Raw genomic sequence first — 11,651 nt, forward strand, 5'->3', positions numbered from 1 at the left:
GGAACATCTCATATGCTCCATGACGTTCAAAATGTTGTTGAAGTCCCGGTTCTAAGCCATAAAGCATGGCACACTGAACTATCAAGTAGTCATCAGCTTTGCTTTGCCAGACGTTCTTAACGTCGTCAACAACATCTACAGCAGGCTTGTCACCCAGCGGTGCTTTTAGGACGTAATTCTTCTGTGCAGCAATGAGGATAATTCTCAAGTTACGGACCCAGTCCATGTAATTGCTACCATCATCTTTTAACTTAGCTTTCTCTAGGAACGCATTAAAATTCAACGGAACAACATCACGGGCCATTTATCTACAACAACATAGATATGAAAATACTATCAGGTACTAAGTTCATGATAAATTATAGTTGATGAGGACATGACTACCTTGGATATGACCAAAAATATTGCATACATGTATATTTGTGAGGTGATTTCTAATGCAAACTATGCAATAATTTATTTATGTCATCCAAGACAAAAATACTTCACAAACTTTTGTGCCATCTCTAATTGCAGGTGTATGGGACATTTGTACAATCCACATATGAAGATAAGGGGAAAAGAGAAGTTTGGGTGTTGTTCAAAAAGTCCTCTAACGTCACTTTTGGGCCAAGAGGAGATAGAGTCCAAGTCTCTCACGTTCTAAATTCAGATTCGGACTGCATAGACATACCTGACTCAAAACGCCAACAACTTTTTCATACGGACTCTGAATTGGGTGATTCTTTTTTTTGTTTGAAAGTAGATTTCGTGCTCTTTCCAACACAATTGGATTCACCTTCAAATTCTTCCGGAGTGTTGCGTTATGGACGAAACAATCTGACATTGCAGCAGATTCCGAGTCAAACTACAAGCCCAAAGGTGTTGCATCACCTCCACTTGGGCCCATGAGCCTTGTACGACCTAGGGTTAGTTTTAGGCTGCCTTGGGATGTCCTTCCACCTCCTTGGCCGCCACCCCTTGCTCTTATATAATTAGATCCATCTAGTAGCTTTTTCCTTGGGATTTTTTTAGTTAAAAGTTAGCCATTGCAACTTCGTGTACTTCATTTGTGTCCAACGACCATACCAAGACCGCTTCCGGATCCCCACTATTATCAATACTTCATCTATATTCACAATATTCAGATTGCTTTATCATATTCTTGCTTGTTCTTTGATTGCATGCAGGAATAGACCTTCGTGGTCAGGATGATCGTGCTTCTAGCATCGTCGGTAACCTCAGGAGATTGGTTTAGCGATTGCTAAGGCACAACATCATGCACGTTTGTAGTCAGATCGTCAAAGTAGACTCCACCAAATCGATAGTTATCATCTCATCGAAAGATCGGGACACTGTTGCCTCTATCAAGTGAGGCAAAGGTGTCCCGTCTTTCGATGAGATGGTGGCTATTGTTTTGGAGGAAGTCGACTTTGACGATCCGACTATGATCGTGCGAGGACATCGCGCCTTAGCAATCGCTAAACCAACTCCGAGAGGTTATTGTTGGGGAACGTAGTAATTTCAAAAAAATTCCTACGCACACGCAAGATCATGGTGATGCATAGCAACGAGAGGGGAGAGTGTTTTCCACGTACCCTCGTAGACCGAAAGCGGAAGCATTAGCACAACACGGTTGATGTAGTCGTACGTCTTCACGATCCGACCGATCAAGTACCGAACGCACGACACCTCCGAGTTCAGCACACGTTCAGCCGATGACGTCCCTCGAACTCCGACCCAGCTGAGTGTTGAGGGAGAGTTTCGTCAGCACGACGGCGTGGTGACGATGTTGATGTTCTACCGACGCAGGGCTTTGCCTAAGCACCGCTACAGTATTATCGAGGTGGACTATGGTGGAGGGGGGCACCGCACACGGCTAAGAGATCAATGATCTAATGTTGTGTCTCTGGGGTGCCCCTCTGCCCCCGTATATAAAGGAGCAAGGGGGGATAGGTGCGTCCAGGCTTGGGGCACGCCAGGAGGAGTCCTACTCCCACCGGGAGTAGGACTCCCCCCCTTTCCTAGTTGGAATAGAACTTGGGAGGGGGAAGGAGTGGAGGAGAAGGAAGGAAGGGGGGAGCCGCCCCCTCTCCTTGTCCTATTTGGACTAGGGGGAGGGGCGCGCGGCCAGCCCTTGCCTCCTCTCCTCTCTTCCACCTAGGCCCACTAAGGCCCATTAAGTCACCGGGGGGTTCCTGTAACCTCCCAGTACTCCGGTAAAATCCTGATTTCACCCGGAACACTTCCGATGTCCAAACATAGGCTTCCAATATATCAATCTTCATGTCTCGAGCATTTCGAGACTCCTCGTCATGTCCGTGATCACATCGGGACTCCGAACAACCTTCGATACATCAAAACATATAAACTCATAATGAAACTGTCATCGTAATGTTAAGCGTGCGGACCCTACGGGTTCGAGAACTATGTAGACATGACCGAGACATGTCTCCGGTCAATAACCAATAGCGGAACCTAGATGCTCATATTAGCTCCTACATATTCTACGAAGATCTTTATCGGTCAGACCGCATAACAACATACGTTGTTCCTTTTGTCATCGGTATGTTACTTGCCCGAGATTCGATCGTCGGTATATCAATACCTAGTTCAATCTCGTTACTGGAAAGTCTCTTTACTCGTTCTGTAATACATCATCCCGCAACTAACTCATTAGTTTCAATGCTTGCAAGGCTTGAATGATGTGCATTACCGAGAGGGCCCAGAGATACCTCTTCGACAATCGGAGTGACAAATCCTAATCTCGAAATACGCCAACCCAACATGTACCTTCGGAGACACCTATAGAGCACCTTTATAATCACCCAGTTACGTTGTGAAGTTTGGTAGCACACAAAGTATTCCTCCGGTAAACTATCCTCAGTGCGCCGGTGAATGTTACCATCAACGGCCACAACTACGACAAAGGATACTACCTAGGTGATGGTATCTATCCTCAGTGGACTACTATTGTGAAGACGATCCCCAACCCTGTCGGAGAGAAGAGGAAAAGATTTGCCCAAGAGCAAGAGAGTGCTAGGAAGGACGTCGAGCGTGCCTTTGGTGTTTTGCGATCTCGATGGGGCATCGTTCGGTATCCTACTAAGACTTGGAGCACGAAGAAGTTGTGGGAGGTGATGACTGCTTGTGTGATCATGCACAATGTGATCATAGAAGATGAGCGTCCAAAACGTATCTACGATCAAGGGTTTCAGTTTCACGATGAAAATGTTGTGCATAAGATGGAGGAGCGGCAATGTTTGAACAGTTCACTCAATTTCATCATGAAATACATGATTGGGAAACTCACATGCAGCTGCAAAATGATTTGGTTGAGCATACGTGGGCTCATGTTGGCAACCAATAGATATATCTTTTTTATTCGGCTTGTGAAACTATACGTTTGTTTGTGAAATAATGTAAAAAAGTGTACATATTTGTTAAAAATGGGCAGTCAGCCAGCCATGTCGGCAAATATGGGTAGGCGCGGTGGGCGCACTGCCGACTCAAATGATAAACAGGACGGACACCGAATGGGCGACCGATCTAAACAGACAAAAAGCGCCGTCCGTTTGGGTGGGCGGGCGCTTGGAGTTGCTCTTACAGATGGAGGTCCGGCCGTTGCAGGGAGGGGAGGCATAGATGGCGATCTGCAGGATGAACAACGATTGGGATGACGTGCACCTGAGGCGTCAGATAGCGCCTTTAAAGATTTTGTACGCAGAATTACTCACGGACTCACCCGATAGCGCCTTTAAAGATTCTGTACGCAGAATCACTCACAATATTGCACGAAGAACGGATGCGTCTGTGTCCAGAACAGAACATTCCAGAGAAGCATTCAGTGACTCAAGCTTGATTTTCAGCAGAAAGAGTTCTTGAATTACCCCGAACTCCCGCACAGAAACACAATCTAGCAACGTTGCAGATGAACTAACACGCGGCCTACAGCCTACAGTGACTCCCTACACCACTGGTCATTCTTCATCCGAGCTCTCGTACGCCAGGCCAAGCAAGCTTGCATGCCTGCAGGTCGACTCTAGAGGATCCCCGGGTACCGAGCTCGAATTCGCCCTATAGTGAGTCGTATTACAATTCACTGGCCGTCGTTTTACAACGTCGTGACTGGGAAAACCTTGGGTCGCTTCGGTTTGATCCCAACAATGTTCTTCAAGAGATCCCGTTGCCTGCCAATCAGGTATGCGCTATCGTTACGAGAGGGCGCGGTGGGTGGAAACATAATGTTTGATGAACACAGCTTAGTAGCTTACCTTATGTCGCTTTTTGGCCTGGCGTCGACACAAAGAGCGGCGGGTAGAGCAGGTGCAGAATCAGCTAGAGTCGCTGCTTTGTGAGGCGAGGGTTAAAGAAATCAAACAGACTATAGCATACACAAATCTAAATGAGAAACCACCCCTGCCTAGGTATGCTCCTCTGTTCTGCTATTCCAACTAACGGAAACAAAGCACATAATAACGATGTGGGAAATTGCAAGACAAGTTAAATGAAAAAACCACCCCTGGCAAGGCATGTCTCTACTGTGCTATTCCACATGATGAATAATAAATCAAATGGTAAATATGTGTACTATCGCAAATTGGCATACCAGGAGCTAGAGGAAGGCTTGGATCGTATTCACCAAACATTATTTATTTTGTAAAATGCAAGCTACGATGTTTCATTAAAGAGAGGATATCTTAAAAGCAGCGAATGCCCGCTTCTCTGTACGGCGAAGAAGACGCTCTGCATCTTCCTCAGCCTCCATTTGCTCTTTGAGGTAAAGCAAATCATCACTGTCCAATGCTGAAAAACATAAAAGTAACACACAAAAAAGCGGTTAACGAGCAACCGGCATGGAGTCCCCCTTGAAAAAAGCATGAAATACCTCCCCGTCCATGAAGGTAGCCTCCCCTCTCACCGGCAACATCCTGCATCTGTTGGCATCAACCGCCCAGTGGAGAGCCAAAATTTCTGTGAGGGCATGTTATCAGAACATTGCGTGTAAAACTCAACTGGTAGCAGTAGTAACGGAATCGAGCTTGCAAGGAAATGTTGTGACATCTCACAGCCCCAGCTACCAAGTAATATAAATGTTATTCTACCAATAAACCAATGATCTCAGCAGAGAATGCACACAACCTCAACCTAAGGCAGCCCATTAAATATTTCTGACCACATTGGACGATCTATCAGTCTAGAGAAAGCTATGGAATTCAGTCCGTCAGTACATTAATTTTTCACTTATTCTGATAACGTCAACTGTACTACTCTATATCAGCAGCACCAAGCCAGACATAATGCATATTCTAGCACAGCAACATGTAAAGAAGCAAATCACCACCCCAGCACATTCGACACTATGCCAGATTGACACCACATAAATGCAAAACTTGGCAAATCCATTCATTCAGACATCAAAATTATTAATTTGGCTGAATTTAACCTCTTTTTCATTGAATTTTAAATTATATTTTAGCAGCTAATGAAACTATTTCTCTTTAAAAAAATGGATACATAGCAGAAAAGTAAGACTCGATATAATAACATCTTATATGCAGATATTTAAAATAATGTGTTTAGATATACATCAAATGCAGTAGCAGTAATAAACTAACAATACAATCCGGTTAACCTTTGCAACCATGCGCTGAAAGGTGACGTCCTCATCATCGATCTTGTCCTTCCCCTTCCCCGACTTCCTATCTGCACATCCACAGCACAAACCCCAATTGTCATCAAAATGATCCCAATTAAAATGCCTGACAGACAAGAAAGGGTAAGAGCTTGTTGGCTACAAGAGAGTGATGAATCAAGAACCTTTAGGATCGCTGAGATTGGTATACTCACGGACCTCACGTCCAGACATGTCGAACGCTGAGCTGGGCCCTATTTAGATCCAGATCCAACATCAGATACACTTTCACCAATGCTTTTCTTACCAAATCAATAGGCCAGTAAAATACACAAATGAAAACTACTAGCTTAGTAATCTTATCGGAACAAAAATAATACTGCCCTTTAAAGACAAATGGTGTACCTCACCAGGGTGACCAACGGCTAAAATACTAACCCTAGTCCTAGAATGTTTTTCTTATAAATAGCACTAGAACTGTTCCCATGCAGTACTTGTTCAGTCTCATACTTTTACATATGTACTCCCTCTGTAAACTAATATAAGATCTTTTAGATCACTATGTACTCTACTTATATTAGTTTACAGAGGGAGTACATGGCAAGTGACTCTACCATACATCATTTGCATTTTGGACAAGTAACAAACACTTCTATGACTAATTTAGGGTGCAGAGTTATGCCCTGGAGATGCATAGAAGACGGATCCCATAGTCATCCATGGTTCAGGAGCTGTTCATAACAATCAGGAGAATGTGACACGATATAATACATGCAAGTATTGCAGGTTGTTTGTAAAAGCTGCCAACGAGCCAAATTGTGCCCTAAGTCGTGTGACCATAAAAAAAGCTGATTACACCTTCTAAAGGGCTTCGTCTTGTGCATAAACCAGCCTAAGATGAACTGTTAACAGGAGCTCCGGTCTGGGGAAGCCCTGAGAGGCCCATACCCTGTTTGAATGGTTCTAAAATTTTGAGTTTATTATCTGTGGTGAATGCTACAAAATCTTTAATACCCCTAGACTTATTTGTGGTCTGTTTGGTCGATAGTATCTTAGTGCAACAAAGTGCTACATTAAAATTTAAAATAACTTTTGTAGTGGCATGCCAAATAAGAGCAAGGTTCGGATGTTTTTGTGCCAACATAAATTGTAAAAGCATAAATGTATCATCTGTAAACATACTCTCGCATACATACATGCACCCAAAAAATCTATGCATATGTGAACGTATTAAAGAAATGTGCAAAACAACAAGAGCAGTACTCTTCTCATGGCTGCCAAAATATATTGCTAGATCAGTATGACTACAGCCAATCCGATTCACTTTAGTTCCAATATTATTTTAGGGTTTGTAGCCACGTTATAACAGTACAAAAAAATAAGTAAAAGATACAGCCTTAACATTTAAGGGCATGTGCCATATGTACAATTTATTCACTGCCTGGCCATCAAACATGTATGACTGTATAACTTACCAACTCCCTGTGGAAGACAACAATTTTGCTACAAAAATTCATGCATTGCCTACAAGGCTCCAACAGACAAGTACTGTACATAAATTGGTTAAGTGCTACAGCAATTCCTCTTTTTGCAGGGAAATGGCTACAGTAATTCAGACCTGAAGAATCTGAGGAACTACCTAGCTCCACACCTTGGTTCATTTTTTCAATTCACATGCTCGGACATAAATTCTCGTTACCACTACTAAAATATTAATGGATCCATGAACGGAGGGGACACGTGCAGGGCAAGTTTCATGCAAAAGATTCAGCAAATCCAAACATGCATAAATACAAGAAACAATTCTGGAGGGCAGCCAAATTAACAATGTCAGATATTCTTACCTTGTGGCCTTGCGGGCAGCCGGCTACGTTTATGGCAGAAGGGAGACGGTGACCTTGTTGGTTGGCAGGTGACTGGAGTGGAGGCAGGAGGGAGACGGTGACCTTGCTGATGGGCAGGTAACTGGGGTGTGGGAGGGAGCGGAGGGATGTCGGGAAGGAGCGCGAAGCCGGGGGCCGAGAGCGGAGGGGAGGGGGGGGGGGGGGGGGGGGGGGGGGGGGCGGGATCGGAAGGAGGCGGAGGGAACCAAGGAGGGAGCGAGAGAGGAACCAAGCCGTCAGGTCGGATTGGGAAAAACCCCGAGCGGATTTTTGGCCGTAATTTCTGCCAACCTCGATGGCAATTCCGCGGCAGGGTTTGGGAGAAGGTCCAAACTCGAAAGGCCTGGCCAAATGGTTTAGGTCTTTTTGATTCATAGGATAGGAATTTTATATGAATAGGAAAATTATAGGAAGTAAGATAACATGTATGTCAATTTTTATAGAGAAAGAGATGTCATTTGATGCATAGGATAGGATTTTTTCCATTAAGTCTAGACTAATGTTTTTTTCCTTCAAAACATGAAGGATTGATTTATATCCTATATAGGAATAGGAATCCATTCCTACAAACCAAAGGGCTTCAAAGGAATTTTTCCTTTGCAAATCCTATCCTGCAGAATTCCTATAAAAATCCTACAAACCAAAGAAGACCTTAACCGTTTAAGATTTACAGCCGGACTGAACAAAGTTGGCCTCTTAAATACTCGTGGACGCCTCCGGTCAGCGCCCGGGTGTATCCATTTTGATTCTCTATTTTTTCATTCACGAAGTCATGTCTCTTATTTATTTATTTTATAAAAGATGCTTTATGACGGGCCTACTTCTATGTGACATACGCAGGACTACTGACTGGGGACATCCGGGCACTCCTCATACTCTTTCCATATGTGAGATGAATATGAGGGTTGTCGGACAATCCAGACATTTAAGGAGGCTTTAAGGGATCCAGTTGGGTCAACTTTTTGCTTCTTTCCACTGTCCAGTCAGTGATCTTCGCGCCCGCCTAATCAATTTGAGGAGTACAGCTGTAGATGCTCGAAGAGCAACTCCAATAAATTCTCTATATGTAAAAAGAAACAGATATAGTCTAGAGAAAGTTTAAGAAAAAATGTTTCCAATGGATCTCATAAACTTGAAATAAATTTAAAGAATCGTAATACCTCTTCGGAGTTCGGAGCACATGTTTTTTTTCCATCATAATAACTTTATGCATCAAATAATGGCCAGATCGTTTACATAATGAAGAATAAAGTCAGGAAAGTTTGTCTCCCACATTTTAGACATGCTAATACTAATGCAATGATTAGCTAATTCATCCTTCACCGTATTGACTTCTCTACTACAATGATAAAAAGTAATACTAGCAAACTTCAATGTCAAAAGACAACATTCAGCTATGATAGACACATCCGTTTCGATATATGCGTTAGGATCAAAGATGGCCTCCAATGCGTTGATACTATCAGACTCGATTGCCAGCTTCATGCATCCCAGGTTTGCTGCTAAGTTTAGCCTACACAAGTTAGCTGCCAATCTTGTTGGTTCTACACTGGCTACATGGGGTATCAAATGAGTTGTTGCTGTTGGGGAACATAGTAATTTCAAAAAAATTCTTATGCACACGTCCGATCATGGTGATGCATAGCAATGAGAGAGGAGAGTATCGTCTACGTACCCTCGTACACCGTAAGCGGAAGCGTTATGACATCACGGTTGATGTAGTCATACGTCTTCACGATCGACCGATCTAGCACCGAAGGTACGACACCTCCGCGATCTGCACATGTTCGGCTCGGTGACGTCCCGCGAACTCACGATCCAGTAGAGTTTCGTCAGCACGACGGCGTGATGACGGTGATGATGATGCTACCGGAACAGGGCTTCGCCTAAGCACCGCTACGATATGACCGAGGTGGATTATGGTGAAGGGGGGCACCGCACACGGCTAAAAGATCAATGATCAACTTATGTGTCTATGGGGTGCCCCCCTCCCCCGTATATAAAGGAGTGGAGGAGGGGGAGGAGGTCGGCCTCCTAGGCACGCCCCAAGGGGAGTCCTACTCCCACCGGGAGTAGGATTCCACCCCTTCCATGAGTAGGAGTAGGAGGGAAGGAAGGAGAAGAGAGGGGGAAGGAAAAGGGGGGCGCCGCCCCCCTTCCTAGTCCAATTCGGACTAGAGGGGGAGGGGCGCACGGCCTGCCCTGGCCGCACCTTCCTCTCTCCATCAAAGCCCATGAGGCCCAATACACTCCCCGGGGGGTTCCGGTAACCCTCCGGTACTCCGGTATTCGTCCAAACTTATTCGGAACCCTTCCGATGTCCAAACATAGTTATTCAATATATCAATCTTTATGTCTCGATCATTTCGAGACTCCTCGTCATGTCCGTGATCAAATCCAGGACTCCAAACTATCTTCGGTACATCAAAACACATAAACTCGTATTACCGATCGTCACGGAACATTAAGCGTGCGGACCCTACGGGTTCGAGAACTATGTAGACATGACCGAGGCATGTCTTCGGTCAATAACCAATAGCGGAACCTGGATGCTCATATTGGCTCCTACATATTCTACGAAGATCTTTATCGGTCAAACAGCATAACGCTATACGTTGTTCCCTTTATCATCGGTATGTTACTTGCCCGAGATTCGATCGTCGGTATCTCAATACCCAGTTCAATCTCGTTACCGGCAGGTCTCTTTACTCGTTCCGTAATGCTACATCCCGTAACTAACTCATTAGCTACATTGCTTGCAAGGCTTATTGTGATGTACATTGCCGAGAGGGGCCAGAGATACCTCTCCGACAATCGGAGTGACAAATTCTAATCTTGATCCATGCCAACTCAACAAACACCATCGGAGACACCTGTAGAGCACCTTTATAATCACCAAGTTACGTTGTGACGTTTGGTAGCACACAAAGTGTTTCTCCAGTATTCGGAATTTGCATGATCTCATAGTCATAGGAACATGTATAGTTATGGATAAAGTAGTAACAACAAACTAAACGATCATCATGCTAAGCTAACGGATGGGTCAAGTCAATCACATCATTTTTTAATGATGTGATCCCGTCAATCAAATGACAACTCATGTCTATGGTTAGAAAACATAACCATCATTGATTCAACGAGCTAGTCAAGTAGAGGCAAACTAGTGACACTGTAACATCCCAAATTTTCAATTTGGAATGTTATACATAGGTCATTCATGCATATCATATTTTATTGCTTTTTTGCCTCGCGATCCTCGAAATCTAAGCAACTCAAGGACCCACGGAGAGAGTTGGGAATTTCGATATTTTCATATTTAAGTTTTCTCAAATTTTGAAAATAGGATCATTTGGTTTTAATTGTTTTTCTCTCTGAAAACATTTCATAATAAAAATATATGAGAGGAGATAAAATGACTTCTCCAAAATAAATAAAATATTGGAGGAAAAATATTAAAATCAAATAAATATTTTATTTTGGCTTTTATCGTTAATTTATTTGAATTAGAAAATATGCATTTTTTCAAAATTGCAGCTTAGGGCCAAGAAAATGTTCATCATGTTCTAAATATTTTATTTAGACATTGAAAATTTGTTTTGTTTTTTTAGATTCTTATTCTATTTATTAGGATTTTTTCAGCGAAATCTTCAAAAAAAAACTTCTTCAGACCGGGCCGGGCCGCAGCCCAGCCGGCCCATCCTGCTCGCGCCGCCTCGCCCTCCCGTGCGGACGCTGGACTCCGGTGAGGAGGAGTCCGGGTCGGCCTCGCCGCCCCCTCGCGCAAGCCGAGGCCTCCGGGGGCCTCTTTTTAAGCCACGCCGCCCCCTCGCCTCCTCACCCCGCGCCGCCAGCCCCGCCCTGCCAGCCCCGCGCCGCCGCTCGCCGCTGCCCGCACCGCCGCCGAGGCGCAACACCGTGCCGCCTCACGCCGCGTTCCGCCGCCCCGCACTACACCTCGCCTCGCCACGCCGCCGCGTAAGCCCGCCGGAGCCACCGCCGACAGATCTCGTCGTTTCGTTTTTTCGGTTTAGGTGAAAACCTCGGTTTTTCTAGAAACCCTAGATGCGTTTTTTTATTTTTATTCGGTTTGGTTTTCTCGGTTTAGTTAGTCAGCGAACGTTCGTTCGTTCGTTCGACTTAACGAATGTCGTTCA

At 44.5% G+C, this 11,651-nt stretch overlaps 1 pseudogene; it reads right to left on the reverse strand.

Annotated features, from left to right (window-relative positions):
* Window positions 1-3,748: 3,748 nt before the first annotated feature.
* LOC125508610 lies at window positions 3,749-7,760 on the reverse strand (annotated as a pseudogene).
* Between the last annotated feature and the right edge of the window lie 3,891 nt (window positions 7,761-11,651).

Source organism: Triticum urartu, chromosome 5 (genome assembly GCF_003073215.2).
Source record: "Triticum urartu cultivar G1812 chromosome 5, Tu2.1, whole genome shotgun sequence".
Lineage (NCBI taxonomy): Eukaryota > Viridiplantae > Streptophyta > Magnoliopsida > Poales > Poaceae > Triticum > Triticum urartu.